The sequence below is a fragment of the Rhododendron vialii genome, chromosome 7a (assembly GCF_030253575.1).
Source record: "Rhododendron vialii isolate Sample 1 chromosome 7a, ASM3025357v1".
NCBI classification, from domain to species: Eukaryota; Viridiplantae; Streptophyta; class Magnoliopsida; order Ericales; family Ericaceae; genus Rhododendron; species Rhododendron vialii.
The window spans coordinates 17,580,763-17,598,924 of NC_080563.1; the positions used below are offsets into that span (position 1 = coordinate 17,580,763).

Here is an 18,162-nt window from a genome sequence, read left to right on the forward strand (position 1 = left end):
TTTTAGGTTTTGTTTTCTTTCTTTTTTGTCTTATCTTATAAAATACTTTGCAAAGTGTAGAGTTCTTTTTCCTTAATTGTTTCTCATCCTTTATATTATTTCACTTTGCCCCATTAATTTAGTTTTGGAATACTTTTTTGGGTCTCCTTTCTTGAAAAAGAATTAGAGGATTAAGGACGAATATATAGCAAAAAATAAAATAAAAAATCTAGCGATGGTGGGTTTATATAAGTTGGGGATAAAAAAAATTACATATAATAATTGCATTTCTAAAATTCTTGTCGTGGCGGCCACCGCTACTAGTCCCCTGGCTCCATATATCCTTGATCAGCACCAAACACCCCCTTAATTTTCTTCTTATACATTAGTAGCGTTGGGATGGTTGGTATTCCAAATAGTATTTGTTGGGATGGTTCAAATTCAAAATGGCGTTGGTGATTCCCATTTTTTATATTTTGAAGGTGTCTCTTTAGAATGCTATCTTGGAATTGGTACTCATCACACATCTTGTGACTGTCAATAATCCTCTTGGAATTTGGTATTTGATGTCCATTTACGTGTGTGTGCATGGGTACGGTTAGGGGTGTCAAATGGGCGGGTTTGGGTCAAAATGGGTAAGTTGCAAGTGTGTTGGGTCTTTAATGGGTCATTGACCCATTTGGACCCATTAATTATGAATCTAATTACCCATACCCAAGCCGTTTATTTAAAAGTAAACCCGATCCACCCATTAACCCAATTACATACTATATACTAAAATGACTAAAATACATATGTAACTAAAATGACCATATTACCCTTGTAAATTTAAAGGACTAAAATACCATGTACACTAAAATTACCATACTATCCCTCTACTACAAAATGACCAAATTACCCTTGTACACATAATTACCATATTGGTCGCTCTTAATTACCGTATCGCAGCATATCTAAGTGGCTTTTTTTTTTTTTGGTCTTTTTTCAAATATTTTTCGCATTTATCAGTTTTTTGTCAAATTTTTGAGAATTATTGCTTTGTCATGATGAGAAGAATCTAAAAAATAAAAAATTACGATCGAAATTCATATTTTTTTGAATAAAGACGAAAAAATTGGCTTATTTTTGTCTTCATTCAAAAAATTTAGGTTTCGATCATAATTTTTTACTTTTAAGATTCCTCTTGTCGTGTCGAAGCAATAATCCACAAAAAATTAATGAGAAACAAACAAGTGCGAAAAAAATTGAATAATGACAAAAAAATAAGCCACGAACAAGCCAACTTTCCATTCATAAGTTGAATTTTCCATTCGATCAGAATCAAAACTAGCCCGTTGCGAGATGCATATATCTTTTTTTTTGTCTTTATTCAATTTTTTTTCGTATTTGATAGTTTTGCGTCAAACTTTTGTGACTTAGTGATTGGTCTCGTTGAGAAAAATCGAAAAAGTAAAAAATCATGATCGAAACTCATAAATTTTTTAAAAAGACAAGAATAAGTTTTTTTTTTTTTTGTCTTATTGACTTATTTTTATCTTTATTCAAAAAATTATAAGTTTCGATCAAATTTTATTACTTTTCTAATTCCTCTCGTCGAAACGAATCAATAAGTCACAAAAGTTTGACGTAAAACAAAAAAATGCAAAAAAGATTTGAATAAGGACAAAAAAATAAGTCACTTAACTTTTTAATCCAAATCCTATGCGGGACTAAATACCACGAGAGAAACTTAATTTACAGCGGAGCCGTGAATACGCGCAATTTCACCAGTCCATTCGCGCAATTAATGGATGAGATGTGTTTTCAATTTTGACTAGTCAAAAATAATTGTTACCAATCACAATTGATTTTTAATATCGTCCAAAATATTTTTGGACGCGAGTAATTTAGCACGGAAGAATTGAACAAACGGTACAGAGAGAGAGAGAGAGCTCCTCTTCCCATGGGAGAATCTTTTCATTCCTGGACAATGGAGTACGTGAAAGCCATGGATTCCTTGACAATGGAGCTGCCGTTCAGCTTTTTTTTTTTTGGTGGGTTACTTTCATGACCCATTGGGTCATTTAAGTTAACCCAATTGATGCTCAATTAAGATCGAATTAATAATGGGTTAGTTGGGTTTGGACCCATTTTTACCCAACTACTAATAAATGGGTTGGGTTGGATCTATTTTTTAATTGATGGGTTTGGGTTTGTTAATGGGTCTGGGTTCAATTTGGCACCCCTAGGTACAGTTAAGGAGAGTAGGAGAGGAAGAGCACAAGTGGTTACATAATACCTCTCTCTTAGGAGATACATGGTAGTGTAGGTGTGTGTTCAAGCATAAGTTTGGTGAGAGTATAAGAAGTTGGGTGTGGCCCGTGTGGGCTTTTTATACTAAGTGTATTTGTGCTAAATATTCTCATAGTGTAAAGAACCACGTAAATCTTGCATTTCTCTCTCCATCTTATTTTTTCATCGTACTTATATTGGTTGCGATAGTGATTTTGTTTGAATCTTTGCTACTTTGGTGCCTTCGCGTTTATTCCCAACAAATATTCTCTCTATCCCCAATTTTTAGTTCCGGTAGACATTTTTTTGTTGTACCAAAAAGATTGTATGTGCCATTCCTCTTAGAAATTAAAGACCACATAGGGACAATGCATTGATGATGTTTTAAAGGGTAAAATAGAAACTAAAAATATAACAAGCGCAATATTCTCTAAAGAAGTTGAAATCTTCCAAAATGATCAACAAATTGGGACGGAAGGAGCAATCCCAACTTAGAAACAACTTCAAGAAAACCCTCAAATTCCTACATCTATGTAGGCAATGATAGCAACAGACCCAAAAGTACCCAATATTGAATTCCAAGTTTTCACATAAAAAAATCAGTGGAGGCCAAGTTTAAACGCACAGACTACGGTGGTAAACCATGCCCATACCAGACCTATTTAGGCCTAGTTTGGCATTATAAGTCAAATGGCTTATTTTTTATTCTTATTCAATATATATATTGCATTTGTTAATTTTTCGTCGAATTTAGCCAAATTTTTTTCCCCTTTATTTAAAAAAAAATTGGATTTCGATCGTAATTTTTTAGTTTATAGATTCCTCTCGTCATGAAGAAGCAATAATCCTCAAAAAATAGACAAAAAACTAAAAAATGCGAAACAATTTTGAATAAGGACAAAAAAATTAATAAGCCATTTGGCTTATTTTGCCAAACAACCCCTTAGTTTCTCGAACCAAATCAAAGTAGTACCTAAATTTTTTGAATTCTTTAGGTGTTCTAATAGGGGACTTTTAGTAAGAACAACCGGTTGGTGTGGTTAGTTCTTCGTTCTCCCTTCCAAGGGAGAGGTATTGAACTCATGGAGGAAGTGTTCGACTCCTGTAGTAACTACTAACCCTTTAACATCGACTAACATCCAATAGTCTGGCAAACCAAAACATGGGGCTTGTAATGGACCAAATCGGAGGAGGCTTTGGGCCTGGCGAATGGGCTTTGGGGTTCTTAATAATGAAACGTAACGAAAAGAAAGAGTATTCAGATTTCAGAGGCCTAATCAATGGAGTTCTACCAAATAAGAGCAAAAATAAATAAACAGCATCTCTCAAAAAGCAGGGACGGAGTCAGAAATTTCATCACGCAGGGGTGACGGTGCATGCGAAAGAAAAATATAAATACACATGCATAATCACGTAAATACATTAAAACTCAAAATAATGTAAATACATACAGTTTAACTAGTGGGATCGATCTTAATGTATGTGTCTTATTTTTCTTTATTGTTCATCTTGTTTTTTCTCATTCATCACAATTGGACGAATTCAGTACATGGGCTTTCATGTTACTTGATTTTACCAGTCAGAAAACAAAGAATTAGTAAAAGTCTAGAACAACAATTGGGGAAAGACATACCTACAACTTGAATTTCACCAAAATTACTTAGGATTACTAAAATCTCTTCTCCTCCGTCACTATTTTCTCAAAATTGCTTTTGAAGTCTTAACAATTGGGGATGTTTGTGCCAAGAAAGAGAGAGGGGATTTGGTGTGCTATTAAGATTTTGGAGCAAAAAGAAATAAAACTGTAAAATACTAAACCCATCTAACGAAATGTGAAAGTTTATTACTTGAATATTCACATTATTAACCCTATACTTCTATTTTTTGTTATATTTTAGCCCTTAGCCTTTAGTAATTAATGTTGGTATTCTCGTATTTCAAAGGTTACTATGATATTTTTTTTTTCAAAATTCTACACAGGGCGAGCTTATATACTTTCATAGGAAATTTTGTTTTTACATATAATAGTAGTGTTTTTTTTTCCTTTTTGTAGGGGCGACCGCCCCTGTTGGCCCCTCCCTAGTTCCATCCCTGTCTCAAAGGTGATAAGTTATGATCTGAAGGTCGTTTACCATTAGAACACCGAAGGAATAAGAGGTGGGAATATGATACTCAAGATAGTTAATCTACATTCGGTAAGAGTTTGTGCATTATTGAATTAACAGGATGAATACGATCGAATCATCGAATGAAGTTACAGTGTTCAAATGCCTACATATACATATGCTGGTTACGAATCGACACACAAGGTACAAAATTTTGGGGTCATTGTGAAATAATCGAAGCACGAAAAAAAAAATTCATCATCTCACTATCGTGGTTCCATTATAGAAGCTGTCAAATTATTTCTCGAACAATCTTTTGGCTTGCTTTTGGATGATATAACGGTGTGAAGGATGTTTCTTCCTGTGAGAAAAGGTAGTCTTGTAGGAGCAGGCAAAACCATCGTTCCGTTATTAAGCACAGAAATAACATCTAACATTGTAGGTCTATCTATTGCACCTTCTTGAACGCATAGAAGACCCACATGAATGACTCTCAACAATCCGTTTTTGTCACAAGAATCGCCGGGTGTTGGATCCTTTTAACTCCAATGCAGTCCCTTCTTTCCACAGCTCCCATGCCTGAGGCAATATCATTTTAATTTGTATGCTTTCAACTGATTGGATTTAGCAAAATCTAGAAAAGGGATTAGTTAGACAAACTCACATAGCCAATCTGGTTGAGTGGACCATTATCAGCGTCGTAGAAGCTAGTATTTCTTCTACCACCAACAATTTCCAAGATTAAGACTCCAAAACTGAAGACATCGGACTTCTCCGAGAAAGTTTGTTCCATGGCATATTCCGGAGATATGTAACCACTGTATCAAATAAATAAAGGAACAACTTCAGTGTAACAAGACCACAAGATCGAGTTCAATCCAACCACGTAATATAGAGAAAGGTTTTTCACTTACTATGTTCCAACAACCCTATTAGTAACTGCTTCCGTCTCGTTCTGCTTGAAAATTCTTGCCAAGCCAAAATAAGATATCTTGGCGTTCACGTTTTCGTCTAACAATACATTACTAGCTTTCAAATCTCTATGAATTACTCTCATTCTCGAGTATTTGTGAAGGTAAAGAAGCCCTTGAGTAGCCCCATCTATGATATTCATACGCATCTTCCAGTCTAGGAGCACCCTTTTAGTAGAATCTGTTCAAAAATAAGACTAAACAAATATTAGCTACAAACAATAGAGCACATGTCGTCTTAAGAATGATAATTGTAATTTGTAAATCAAAAAAAATAGTGAGAAAACAGTAGAAATTTTACGAACCAAAGATGAACGAATCCAAGCTCTTGTTTGGCAAATATTCATAAACTAACATCTTTTCTTCTCCATGGATGCAACACCCCAAAACCCGAACAAGATTCTTGTGCTGGAGTTTGGCTATAAGTATGAGTTAATTCTTGAACTCCATGAGTATGAGTTAATTCTTGAACTCCACGAGCCCTTGGCCCGATGTTCTGGAAAGTCTCTTGACTACTATTTCTCGCCCCTCTTGTAATGTTCCCTATTCAAATTAATGTACGGATGATTTGCATAACATTGGACAGAGACTAGGAGTAACTTCTTTAGTCACTAAAGATTTGAAGTTACCTGGTAAACAGGTCCAAAGCCACCCTGTCCAAGCTTATTTTTTCGCGAGAAGTAATTTGTAGCCTCGACAATGGATGCAAAGCTAAGCATCTTCAAGTCATGATGACCTTCTGTTCCATCATCGTCTGTGTGATGAACGTCGTTAAAGCTATCAGAAGTTATGCACTCTTGTATGTACTGTACTCGCCTCTTCTTCTCTTCTCCTGCATACTATAATTTTAGCCCAATTTACAATTGACTTGCATATTCATCATGTTCATCTATTATAAGACAAATACCTTCAAATCTTCGCTTTCTGATTCTTAGAGATCAAAAGATGCCCATAATGAGCATAATAAGAAGAGAAATTACAGCTGCAATGACTATCCATATCCACGTTTTTCCTGGACAGGGAAAAAACTCTTCAAGATAAGTATCACTCAGTAGTTTTTTCTTTTGTATATCACTCGATCCATCTCTAGAAACTCTATTGCTATAGTACCACTAGCATGCAGTTTGAGTAACCATGATACGTTGTTTTATGAAGAAATAAACACGAACATGAGAAAACAAAATAGAGCAGTCACACAAATACACTGCCTAAATCATAAGTACATGAGCGAAGATTGGAAAAGGAAAATGGCATAAAATCTGATGTAATGTGCAGTATATTGATATTTGTCTACAGACAACCTCAGTAATGAAACCTAGCTATTGTTGATTTAGCATAGAAAACAAGAAAAAGGAGAAATAGGAATACCGCGTGGCATGTCAGAAGTGTTCTGGCTCGATTTCGGAGCCATTCAGAGTTTTTTGGGGGCTATTTCAAAGCTATCTGGAGCTGTACACTGTTTTCTTTTTGGCCCATGCGGAAATCCAGTTTGGCCCGGGCGGGATTCAAGTCCGCCCAGCCGGTCCTTACACCCGTGTTACCTGGTTTAGATCCTTGCGCTAAGAAGTTTTCGCCCTGGTGGGAGTCACGTCCTCCCGGGCGGTCGAGAACACTAAAACGCGAAAAGACTCTGTTGTTAGGGTTTTTTGGGGGGTTTCCTAACCCAATTAGGTTTCCTAACCCAATTAGGTTTCCTTTTAGTAAGCAACTTGTCTTTGGGTTTAAATACAGTACTTCTTTTGCCTCTTATTATGGTGTGAGAGCAAATATTAGGCATTGAATTACAGTTTGAGAGACTTGTGCCTTTGTTTTGGCTTTTGGTGAGATTTGGGTAGAAGGGTTTCTGCAAAACTTTTTCTTCGTAGCTCTTTGAGCATTCGTACTTGTTTGGTGAAGCCATTGATCGATTGCCCATGGACTAGGCTTACATCCCAAAGTAAGGCCGAACCACGTGTATCTGTGTGTCTCTCTCTCCTTTTGTTTGTTTTCTCTCTCCTTCTCTCACGTCTGGCGTAATGTATATTGATATTTGTTCATAGACAACCTTAGTAATGAAACCTAATGTTGATTTAGCATAGAATGGGGCTGCTATTTGACTTCATTTTTCACAAAAATGGGTGGGTGGCAAAACCGGTGTTTAAGGCCTTTCCTTTACGTGCCCAGATGAGAAAACAAGAAAAACGAGAAATGGGAATGCCGCGTGGTGTGTCCTTCATCTTGTATTCGAGTTTGTGCTTAATTCATAGGGCTTTATTGAGTTATAACGAATGTTGTCAAAAAGAATGCCTTAGTGTAACTTTCTACCCACCATATCAGATCAGGACGATTTGATTCTAAACAAACTTCCGATCTACGTTAACATTCCATTTGTTTTCAGGCAAAGTTTATTCCATAGATGAGCAAATGAGAATGAAATTCCACTTACCTTGAGATGAACTTCGTCGAACCAGCACGTAAATCTTCGGAACATCCGGGTTATCTTCTCGATACTCCAGCTTTCCTCTCCAAGTTATACATCCTGTTCCATTGCTATTGAGTACCGTAAAAGCAACACAGTTACAGTCATTCCAGCCAAGGGCGGAACTATTCATGCGCTACCTTGGGCTGTAGCCCATGTCTACCACAAAAAACCAAAAAAAAGTATATAATAATTTATATGTAAATTTTAATCTAAATAATTTTAGCCCATCCCACCATTCAAAATTCAGCTTAGTCCAACCCACCATCCAAATGGTTTCAGCCAAAAATACCTCGAATCGCGATGCTTCAGATCCGTAAGTATTTTATTATTATGCAGAGCATTGACTAATGTACTTAGATTTATACTTATGTTGTTAAATGTAGAGTATTGGTTAGTGTGTTAAGATTTGCTCTTATGTTGTTAAATGCAAAGCACTGACTAGTGTGCTTAGATTTTTATTAATTTAATTAATGCAGAGCATTGACTGATGTGCTTAAATTGATTTAAAATATTAGCTCTTACAATCTTACTCTTTTAGGTTTAAATTATAATGGAACAGAAAAAAATCTTGAAATTGCGTGAAAATTGGGGTGGAATTACAAGCCTTATTTTTTAGAAAATGTTGTATGCATATTATATAAACTACTAGTGCATGCCTATGCCTAAAGGCACGGGTCGAACGTTCGGCTCACGCAAATAAACACTGAACCCAAGTGTAATATATCAATCAAAAATAATTTTTCATTCTAAAGCCATTGCCTACTCTTTCCTTCCAATGCAACCTTTGCTTTTCTTTCATTTCACTTTTGTGCACCTCGTTGCCTACAACAAAAGAGATATATGAAAGGATTGAAATAACAATAGAAGAAAAAGAAAGGGCAAAAACGCACGTGGTTTAAACATTTTTCCCACAACACAGCAACAATAACAGAACCCTTTAGATACAATTTACAGCTACCAATTTACAGCTTCAGCATTTTTAAGATACAATTTCTAAGAAAGAGCAGCAGCACACTCCTTTAGATATACAACGAAAATTGAATACAATTTCTAGTGCATGCCCGTGCCTGAAGACGGCACAGCGCAACGCATTCTGATCACGATCCTTTGTGAGGTATAAATAAAATAGGCAATTCAGATCTTAAATCCAACTCCCAGATTGCAAGTTCAAAACCCTTATCCTTTCCATCAATGTTGCCTCCAAGGAACAGCCATATTTCTGTAACTGCTTCCCTCTCCTCGATGAAAGTCTCTAAAGTTTCAACTAAGACATCGCAGTCTTCCACTGCCTGAATTTTCCAGGTTCGAGCCGAACGACTTTCCCAACAGCAACGATGGCCAACATGATCAATAAGCAATCAATTCTCGTATTTCAACCTCATCCTGTATTTGCCTACACAAATGCATCGAGAATCAAATGTTGATGCAGCTAGATACGACTGAGCAGCATGTTCTATTCCGCGGGCAGCCCAACTTCTTAAGTTACGGGGCTTCCAACTGTTTAAAGCTGATTGGATGGCAAATATTCTGTAGGATTCCTAAAATTTGTGCAAGAAAATTGAGTAACCAACTAACCATAGTAGCAAGCCATGGAAAAAAAAAGAGAATTATGAATTTTCCCATACCCCATTGAAGTCTAATACCAACAGCTAAAGCCGCTAAACTGTTAAAGGCAAGCCCATCATTCATAATCAAGCCAAAGATAGATACATGGCCAGAATCAGTCCATTTACAATTTTTCCAAAAATCTATATTAAAATGCATGTGATTTCTTACAAAACACCTGTAAGAAGCAGGCAAACCAATTGCTATGAATTAAGAGGAACAAAAGTTTTCTCACTAAAACAGTAAATAGATCGCAGGAAAATAACTTAATGAACAACAATAAACTGAATGGCCTCGCGTTCGTCTCCCTCCATGAAGTCAACTGATTCAATGACTAAGGAGTGAAACTTATCACCAGTAGTCAGACACTCAGAGATGAGCTTAAGAACTGTGAACTACATGACATGCGCACACACACACAAAAAAAAAAATATTGTCATGTGATTTGACACTTAAAAACGCCTAATTAATGTTCCAGCCATTCAAACCACAAATTAATGTTAAAATGATCAAGTCACCCCGGAAAACAAAATCAAATCTTTGGACAGATCATGAAAAAAACCACAATAGATGGATGCTTGATATCTAGGTAGAAAATCCCCCTACATGCACAATAGATAAGCATGAATGACTTTTAGAGCCCTAGAAATTATTCCAAACCCTCCTAACTCATCCAAACAAACACAGAAACTCCCAACGTAATATCTCCGAGAAATAAATGTGTTCTTACCGTTGCCTTTGGCAGTTCTCTTTGCTGGGGTGAGCGCAATGTTCGATTCGTCCTCAATCAACAAAATTTGGGAGTCATGAAGCCTGATAACTCAAAGAGAGAAAGTAGAATTTTTGAGTTATGAAGGTCGTATATAACCAATGTATTCAATCGTATAGAAACTCTATACTATTGAATACAGTAATAGTTTGGGGCAAAAAAAAGCAGAGTTTCTATATTGGGGCAAAAAAAGCAATCAAGTCGTGGTATTTTCTGTAATACAATCACACTGATCAACCAAACCGAACAAAGCACAATAATAATAGCAAGTCTTTCCTAGCATTTGTTCATCACCAAATCAGACCATCATCGACAACTCTCACAAAATACTATAAGAACAGTTGATTTTCTAAAAGATCTTTTGTAGCTACTCATGTAGCTTTGTATGTGAAACTGTCATGCCTTTAATGTCTCTTATTTTTGCTTATAGCTACGTAGCTAATTTGATCGCAAGATTCAATCTAACTCTGTCACAGTTAAGTTGTTTTTTTTTTTTTCCTACCAAGCCATAACAATGAATGTTTGTTACCACCATTAACAACCACACCTATCAGCCAAAATCTATATAGTAGCTAGATTCCCTATGTATCTATCAGAGTAGTTCTTCATTGTACATACCTTGAGTTAGATTGCTATCACTTTGACCTTGGGGAGATGCTTGGGTATTTTGTATTTCTTCAGTACCAAAGATTAGAGAATGAGATTAGAATACAGCTACCAAAAATTTAACAAAACAGTACCTCCATTAGAAAAGCTGTGTGTGCAAAGGATATAATCAGAAATAAATAAAGAATCAATAATGGGGAAAAAATGTTAATAGCGGAGGGCCCAAGTAATTGTCTTTCAGTTTACTAAACTTTGGTCAAACAATATAGCCTAATATCCTTTCATTCAATCTCTTTGCAAGCGAAAGCTGGGGTGAAATAGCTGTGGAAGGAGATTTCGGTTTGCATTGCAGTCTCGCGACTTAAGATAGCGGGTGGTCAAACATAAGATTCAATAATTATGGAATGGAGACGGAAACCATCAAAAAGTCGGCACTAACATGATTCTCTCTCAACCATTCGCCTTTCTAATAGAGAAAATGCTCAATAGAAGTAGCACCCAATGTAAGGAACAAAACACATACCGGTCAGAACACTCTTTCGACTACTTAAGAGTTCATCTAGAGCATAGCCACCTTCAGCAGTTGTTATTTCCCAAGCATAACCCTGCCACCAGATTACAAAGTTTGGAAGTTAAGGAAACGATGCAGTAAATCAAAACAAAAAAAAAAAAAAGGAACTGATCGGACTACATCAAATATGTTTTGGAAAATTGGACAATCTGATTTAGAGAATAAAATGGGGGGAAAAATCTGCCTCAATTATATAGTTTTTCCTTTCCACCATGTTAATATCATGCATGAATTGGTTCATTAAAGTGAACAATTCTGATTAGATCAATGAGCTAAGGCCCCTGAGCATGCCTTATGTCCCAAAGAATTTCCAATGATTTTCCATTGGGGAGTGAAGGATTGGGGCCACATTTCGCGTTTTCTGCACTGCCACAAAGATGCCAATATTGACTGGCTCACTCCAGTTACAAATTTCAAGCACAGGGCCCAATGCTTTGTATGCTTTTACAAAGCTGGTTTAATTTCTTCCCATTTGAGAGCCCACCACCACCACCATTTTATTAGGTAGATTTGTCTCTTTTCTTTGGGATCCAGGCGTTGAATGCACATTATTTCCGAAACATGCCATAAAAATTTTGGCCAAACACACAAACTCAGAGAATCACAATCAATTATTCGATTGGTGAGTGAATGACAATTGCTCTTTAATTCTTCAGATTGGCCAATACCCAAACATAAAATCAAGTTCTTTATCATCCAAGCCCAATTAATCAGTCTTTAGGATTGAGATGGCTTACATAAAGAAAGAAGCGGTGACGATGAGGCCGATCGCAAGCATGAAGACCGCTAGGGTTGGGAACCACTCATCGAGGACTGGGCTCGATATGGGTTTCACTGATTGACCCTGTTTTCAGTTCCAAATCGAAAACACATAATGCAAAAATCAGAAAACAGAAACAAAAAAGAAACGAAATAGAAGAGAGAGGGGAGAAATTTGAAACTACCATTTTCAGATCTGCTTTTCTGTTTGTCTGAAAGACTCTGAACACTCGATGATTATACTCCCGGAGGAGTTGATGAGGCTTGGCGATTCGGCGGGCGCGGGGAGTGAGAGAGAGGGGTTTTTGTAATCAGAAAACAGAAACAAAACAGAAGAGAGAGGGGAGATTGGCTATTCGGCGTGCGCGGGGAGAGCGGCGGTGGTGCCGTCCTCTGGTGCAAGGGAGGGAGGCGGCGTCTAAGTGCGGGGAGGAGTCCGTATTCTCAGAGAGAGAGAAAGAGAGAGAGAGCAGATGGGGGAGAGATACTCTGGAGAGAGAAAAAGGAGGAGAGAAACGTGCGGGGATGGAAGCCCAAAATTAATTCTCTATTTCAAATTTTGAACCCAAATCAATCTCAGCCCTCAAATCCTATTTATTTACTAAACTGCCATTGGCTTGTATGTAAAGAAGGAGAAATCTAGACCGTTGAATTTGTTTGTATACGTAGATAAAATTTGTGTCAGAGAGAAATCTGAACCATTGAAAAATAATATTCTTAAAGATACCCGTCCTGTTTTATAATATAGATTTTGTCCACATAAATTTTTTTGGAATTTGCCCAAGGCACAACCAATTCCTGGTTCCGCCCTTGATTCCAGCACCTTTCCATACAATCACTAAGGCCTAGACTCGTATTCTCCTCATATTCACTGGTAGCAATGGTAGGCAAAAAAGACGCTCTCTTCTCCTCAAACTTATCATTACTACTCCGGCACTGAGGCTCCGTTCCGAAAACCTTCTTACAAAATAAGTACTTATTTTGTCACTTTTCATTAAAAAATAAAAAGGCTCATTCCACAAAATTCAAATAAAAAGTTCCTTTCACATTTTCAAACTCAAAAATAATGCAAATGAAAAAAAAAAGTTCAATTTTTTTTGCACCGTATTAAAGATCTCAATGAGATCTATCAAACAAGATCCATAGTGGTAGGAAAATTATTTGCGTAAACACATAATTTTTGAGTTTGAAGTTGCCTTATACAAAAGATAAGACTGTTGCTATGATAATGGGCGCCGGCGGAGGGAAATCGTACCGGCGGCCACACCGGGCCGTATCCGGCTACCGGACGGCCAATCCGAGCCGTCCAAAAATTCTAAAAAAAAAAACGAGGGGGCCCATCGCGGGAATCAATGGCATCCGAGGTGTGTAGGGTGCTTGATCCGAGCACCCCTTTTCCTTGTAGGGTGCTTGATCATATATACATGGAAAAGGGGTGCTCGGATCAAGCACCCTACACACCTTGAATGCCGTTGATTCCCGCGTGGGCCCCTCATTTTTTTTTTTAGAATTTTTGAACGGTTCGGATCGGCCGTCGGGTGGCCGGAGACGGCCGGGCGCTGTTGCCGGTACGATTTCCCTCCCCGGCCGGTCGGTACCCATATAAATTCTTCCAAAATAAGTAGCAGCCTTCTTATTTTCAGGAACAAGCCTTCTTATTACACAAAAAATAAAATAAGTTCTTATTTCATTTCTGGAACGGGCTCTGAGGCAACTCCGAAGTCACACAAAAGGGCGGTACCGATTCGTACCCGTAACAAAAACCATAACCAGGCCCATATGTGCGACCATTAGCATCATCCACAATTTGACCAGTCGGAGTCAATTCCCACATCCATAAACTTACGTTAATACTACTAAAGGTTAAATACTTGTCATCATTGTTGGATACGACACTGAATTTGTAATAGTACAGGGTCCATGGATCATACATGTATTCGAAACTTTGATCTTTCAGTGGCCCACTAATCCAGTATATTTCTCCTCTTCGGTAAACGACTAAGGCCCCGTTCCAGAACACCTTTTTAAAAAATAAGTATTTATTTCACATTTTCAAACTCAAAAATAACGTAAATGAAAAATAATTTTTCAATTTTTTTTGCACCGTATTAAAGATCTCAATGAAATCTATCAAACAAGATCCATAGTGATAGAAAATTATTTGCATAAGCATATAATTTTTTAGCTTGAAATTGCCTTCTTAAAAAATAAATATTTATTTATCGTTCCGGAACGGGGCCTAACTGGCCCGAGTCTTGGGTGGGCTCCCAGCCCAACGTAAATGCCCCGGAAGCCGGGACATAGTAGCTGATCCAGGAAGTGAGATACCAGTTTTGCCCGGTTGCCGTGCTGAAACCAAGTTTCATCCCGGGCAAAAGGGTATTTGTGGGATTATCAAAACTCTGCCACAAACTCTGTTTCTCTGTTCCATCGGTCAAAACAAGATTGCCCGAATCTTCTATTCTGGCGGTTGGGTTAACTGCCCGTTGATTGGAGATGTTCAAAACTATATTCCCTCCGCTGGTGATTTTTAAAATACCGGTGGTGTTATCGATCGTGAGAGCAGTAGTAACATTGTTGTTAAGGGGCGTGTTTGGATTGGCAACCCATACTTTCCTTCGTTGTTCGTCGTTGGTGTACCATATTCCCAAGTAAGTGTAATCTGTTTCTCGGATGGTGAAGAATCCCAAGGTGAAATTCCCACCATCGGACTCGAGAAGGCTGCTGGAATTCAGCTCTTCTCCAGATGCGATCGTGCTGATTCCAGCGGCGAGAGGAAAATCGAGTCCTCCTCGGCTGCAGAGGAATGTGAAGATGAGAAAGAGAACTGGATTCATTGGGATTGTTTTCTTGAAATCAAAGTTGTGTACGATTTCGCTATGGAATGTGGAAGAACGAAGATAATATGTTTGTGTGGACAAAGAGAATTTGTGAACTTTGATTTGAAAAGTATGACGTGTTTGGAGAATATTTGGGTCGTTTTTTTTTGACTCTTTTGTGTTTGTTCCAGATACGTGTGATTCTAGCAAAGGGAAACAATGAGGTGAGGACAATAGTCCAAGAAACCAGAAATGGGTAGGGTTGGAGGTGTTTCCATTGACCACTCTCCAACAAGTTGTGGACTTTTTTTGTCTTTATTCATATTTTTCTGCATTGGTAGATTTTGCTATAAATTTTTATATATTATTAGTTTGTCTGAATGAAAAAAATTGAAAAAGTAAACAATCATAACTTTTACACAAGCATTTTGAGCAATATTCAAGAAAAAACTCAAAAAGTCAATTGTTTATACTTTTTCTTGAATATTTTCAAAAATATGTGTAAAGTCATAATTTTGTATTTTTTCGATTCTTCTTGTCGAGACAAACCAATATTACGGAAAAGTTTGGAGCAAAACTAACAAACGCGAAAAAAAAAAATTGAATTAGAGAAAAAAATCAAAAAATTGTGGTCCACGACCGGTTGGTTAACAAAAACACTAGTGATTAGGCATTAGGGTGAGTTGCCTTTCTTGAATGTTGGTAAAAAAATCTGGTCCGGGTCAAGTTAGTGATTTGTGGCTGTATGGGAATGTTAATTTTTCAAACTCTTTTCAAATCCTTAGTGGTGCTTTTTCAATTTGGGTTGGAGTTGGAATTAGGCTCAGTTCCAGAAACCTTCTTATAAAATAATTAGCTTATTTTACATTTTCAAATTCAAAAATAATGTAAATAAAAAATATTTTTTTAATTTTTTTCGCACCGTATAAAAGATCTTAATGGGATTTATCAAACAAGATCCATATCGGTAGGAAAATTATTTGCGTAAACAAATTATTTTTGAGCTTGAAATTTCCTTCTTCTTAAAAAATAAGGACTTAAATCGAGTTGCGGAATGGAGCCTTAGGAGTCTCAAAGTGGACCGGCCAGTAAATTATTCTAACTGCTTTGTCACCGGCGCCCAAAGTGGTTAACTTGAATTCTACTTGACTTGGTTTTGAAACCTAGCAGTTACAATAGCATTATTTTGGGAGAAAAAATATTTCAAAAGAAAAAGCTGCCTAGAAGATTCAAACTCGAACCCTCCATGCGGACTAAAATCAACTTACCGCTGAGCTAGCAAAGATATTTATGCTATAATATAAACAATAGCATTATTTTGGGAGAAAAAATATTTCAAAAGAAAAAGCTGCCTAGAAGATTCAAACTCGAACCCTCCATGCGGACTAAAATCAACTTACCGCTGAGCTAGCAAAGATATTTATGCTATAATATAAACAAATAAAATATATATACTAATTTACAAATAATATTGGAGTACTTCTAAAATTTGAATTTTTTTGAATGTCCAAGGCCCAGGCCTCATGGGGGGGGCCTTTTGCCTGGCTCACCATCCACCAAACCACCACAGGCCACCCACGGTAAAAAAAAGCAAAAACCAGCAAACCCAAACTACCGCGGAAGCTGCACCATGCCGTTGGGCAAGAACAAGGCCGCCCAACGATGGCCACGACGGGAGTCGACGCCGACTACTTCAACCGAACCCGAAAGGACCTTAGCCGTTAAGTGAAAGTCAGAGGACCCAGCAACACCTTCGACCCGGAGCAAGCGAGTCGACTAACAGTCGAGGAAACGGGAACGGCCGAGGAAACGAGAGCAAAACAACTAGGGAAAAGGGAGTCGATAAAAAAACAGATCTGAGATAGAGAAGACGAGGGAACGGAGCCATACTAGACGGAATGGATCTTACCAAAATCGCTCTCCGGCGAGGGAGAAACTGCAAAGATGATTCGCCGGCCAAAATCAGCACACAAAAGGGGAATCTAGAGAAGCCCACTCATAGACAGGCACAAGCTCTGGCAGAACCTAGCAAACGACTAACACCACCACCATCACCGCCATCTCGCTATTATGCTATTCAGTTTTGTGAATAATAGAAAAAAGAGGGTTAAAATGAAGCGGAAGGGAAGAAGGAGGAGAAGGCAGAGAGGGGAAAATAGGGTGGTAAAAAGGTAGAAAGAGATAAAAGAGAAGAGCCTAAGGAGGAAGGGCGACGCCTCCCCCAGGCGGTTGCCCAGATCTGGGAAGTTGTAAGGTTTCTAGAGAGAAAAGGGCAAGAGGTTTATTTCTAGAGAGAGATTCTCGGTGCTCAAGTGCTTTTACCGCCACACATCACATGCACACCAAATCTACTGTCCTATTTTGATCTCATCCGTCCATTTAAGGCTTCGAACTGAACCCCCATGAGATTAAATTCTTTCCGGATTAGGTGGAAACCTCATGGTTTCTGCCATCCATTGTGAGCCCTACTAAGCATTCATTGTAGTAATTTAAACCGTTCATTTTGTAGGGCTAAAAAAATTATATGTCCGCGTAAAAAATCACCTTCAACGAACATCAAGAACTATATCAAAATTTAAATTTTGGTTTATAAAATCAACTGTCATGAACAGTTTAACTTAAAATACTAATGACAGAATTAGGCCGTTCGTTTCATAAACCAAAATTCAAATTTTGACATAAATATTGATGTCTGATCAAGTTGATTTTTTGCGTAGACATATTAATTTGCTGGTCTTACAAAGATGAACGATTCAAATTATTATAAAAAATGCTCGATAGGGCCCACAAAGGCCATGGCAAAAAAACGTGGGGTTTCTCCTCATCCGGACACAACACATTCTGCCCTCCCAAAACGTCAACTTCCATCCAACCCCCGCAAACAAACCTCCTCCGTCAATTCAATTAAAAAAAGTCCTGCTACACACACAGCAGATTTGTGAACAGATTTCATTGTGGGGCGCACCACATGTCCTATACAAATCATTCAAGCCGTTCATTAAATGTAAAACATTTTTTCAAAGCTCCCCGTAAAAAATAAGCTCAATCCGATACCTATAGGTACTTCATCCAATCATCTAACTTTTCATTTAGATTTTCGGATAATGAAAAGTTATATAGTTGGTTCGAGTACTTAGAGATATCGGATTTAGCTTATTTTTTATTAAGACTCTTAAAAAAATGTTTTACCTTTAATGAACGATTCGGATGATTTGACGGGTCCCACAACGAAATCTGTACACAATC

The 18,162-nt window shown here is 37.5% G+C and overlaps 1 long non-coding RNA gene and 1 pseudogene across 2 annotated transcripts; both read right to left on the bottom strand.

The window, feature by feature from the left end:
- Positions 1–4,428: 4,428 nt before the first annotated feature.
- Positions 4,429–15,125, bottom strand: LOC131332736 (uncharacterized; annotated as a pseudogene).
- Positions 8,679–12,618, bottom strand: LOC131333823 (uncharacterized). 2 transcript variants are annotated; one of them, XR_009201925.1, is made up of 6 exons: positions 12,283–12,568; positions 12,076–12,182; positions 11,291–11,372; positions 10,780–10,836; positions 10,123–10,205; positions 8,679–9,325 (listed from the first exon to the last, which is right to left on the bottom strand). It is a non-coding gene; the product is annotated as an uncharacterized LOC131333823 (long non-coding RNA). The 2 variants fall into 2 exon arrangements; XR_009201924.1 differs by having other exon boundaries at positions 10,123–11,372; positions 12,283–12,618.
- Positions 15,126–18,162: the final 3,037 nt, after the last annotated feature.